Below are 2,439 nucleotides of genomic sequence, written 5' to 3' on the forward strand. Positions count from 1 at the left end.
GAGAGGGAGAGTGCGACACGCTGACTGCGAGAGAGAGGAGAGAGCGACACGCTGACTGCGAGAGAGGGAGAGAGCGACACGCTGACTGCGAGAGAGGGAGAGAGCGACACGCTGACTGCGAGAGAGGGAGAGAGCGACACGCTGACTGCGAGAGAGGGAGAGAGCGACACGCTGACTGCGAGAGAGGGAGAGTGCGACACGCTGACTGCGAGAGAGGGAGAGAGCGACACGCTGACTGCGAGAGAGGGAGAGAGCGACACGCTGACTGAGAGAGAGAGAGAGCGACACGCTGACTGCGAGAGAGGGAGAGAGCGACACGCTGACTGCGAGAGAGGGAGAGAGCGACACGCTGACTGCGAGAGAGGGAGAGAGCGACACGCTGACTGCGAGAGAGGGAGAGAGAGCGACACGCTGACTGCGAGAGGGAGACTGCGACACGCTGACTGCGAGAGAGGGAGAGAGCGACACGCTGACTGCGAGAGAGAGAGTGCGACACGCTGACTGCGAGAGAGGAGAGAGAGCGACACGCTGACTGCGAGAGAGGGAGAGAGCGACACGCTGACTGCGAGAGAGGGAGAGAGCGACACGCTGACTGCGAGAGAGGGAGAGAGCGACACGCTGACTGCGAGAGAGGGTGAGTGCGACACGCTGACTGCGAGAGAGGGAGAGAGCGACACGCTGACTGCGAGAGAGGGAGAGAGCGACACGCTGACTGCGAGAGAGGAGAGAGCGACACGCTGACTGCGAGAGAGGGAGAGAGCGACACGCTGACTGCGAGAGAGGAGAGAGCGACACGCTGACTGCGAGAGAGGGAGAGAGCGACACGCTGACTGCGAGAGAGAGAGAGAGCGACACGCTGACTGCGAGAGAGGGAGAGAGCGACACGCTGACTGCGAGAGAGGAAGAGAGCGACACGCTGACTGCGAGAGAGGGAGAGAGCGACACGCTGACTGCGAGAGAGGGAGAGAGCGACACGCTGACTGCGAGAGAGGGAGAGTGCGACACGCTGACTGCGAGAGAGGGAGAGAGCGACACGCTGACTGCGAGAGAGGGAGAGAGCGACACGCTGACTGCGAGAGAGGGAGAGAGCGACACGCTGACTGCGAGAGAGGGAGAGAGCGACACGCTGACTGCGAGAGAGGGAGAGAGCGACACGCTGACTGCGAGAGAGGGAGAGAGCGACACGCTGACTGCGAGAGAGAGAGAGAGAGTGCGAGCGACACGCTGACTGCGAGAGAGGGAGAGAGCGACACGCTGACTGCGAGAGAGGGGAGAGCGACACGCTGACTGCGAGAGAGAGAGGGAGAGAGCGACACGCTGACTGCGAGAGAGGGAGAGAGCGACACGCTGACTGCGCGAGAGAGGGAGAGAGCGACACGCTGACTGCGAGAGAGGGAGAGAGCGACACGCTGACTGCGAGAGGAGAGTGCGACACGCTGACTGCGAGAGAGGGAGAGAGCGACACGCTGACTGCGAGAGAGGGAGAGAGCGACACGCTGACTGCGAGAGAGGGAGAGAGCGACACGCTGACTGCGAGAGAGTGAGAGAGCGACACGCTGACTGCGAGAGAGGGAGAGAGCGACACGCTGACTGCGAGAGAGGGAGAGAGCGACACGCTGACTGCGAGAGAGGGAGAGAGCGACACGCTGACTGCGAGAGAGGGAGAGAGCGACACGCTGACTGCGAGAGAGGGAGAGAGCGACACGCTGACTGCGAGAGAGGGAGAGAGCGACACGCTGACTGCGAGAGAGGGGAGAGCGACACGCTGACTGCGAGAGAGGGAGAGAGCGACACGCTGACTGCGAGAGAGGGAGAGAGCGACACGCTGACTGCGAGAGAGGGAGAGAGCGACACGCTGACTGCGAGAGAGGGAGAGAGCGACACGCTGACTGCGAGAGAGGGAGAGAGCGACACGCTGACTGAGAGAGGGAGAGAGCGACACGCTGACTGCGAGAGAGGGAGAGAGCGACACGCTGACTGCGAGAGGGGAGAGAGCGACACGCTGACTGCGAGAGAGAGAGAGCGACACGCTGACTGCGAGAGAGAGGGAGAGAGCGACACGCTGACTGCGAGAGGGAGAGAGCGACACGCTGACTGCGAGAGAGGGAGAGAGCGACACGCTGACTGCGAGAGAGGGAGAGAGCGACACGCTGACTGCGAGAGAGGGAGAGAGCGACACGCTGACTGCGAGAGAGGGAGAGAGCGACACGCTGACTGCGAGAGAGGGAGAGCGACACGCTGACTGCGAGAGAGGGAGAGTGCGACACGCTGACTGCGAGAGAGGGAGAGAGCGACACGCTGACTGCGAGAGAGGGAGAGAGCGACACGCTGACTGCGAGAGAGAGAGTGCGACACGCTGACTGCGAGAGAGAGAGGAGAGAGCGACACGCTGACTGCGAGAGAGGGAGAGAGCGACACGCTGACTGCGAGAGAGGGAGT

This window comes from Hemiscyllium ocellatum (assembly GCF_020745735.1).
Source record: "Hemiscyllium ocellatum isolate sHemOce1 chromosome 38 unlocalized genomic scaffold, sHemOce1.pat.X.cur. SUPER_38_unloc_6, whole genome shotgun sequence".
In the NCBI taxonomy this organism is placed as follows: Eukaryota; Metazoa; Chordata; class Chondrichthyes; order Orectolobiformes; family Hemiscylliidae; genus Hemiscyllium; species Hemiscyllium ocellatum.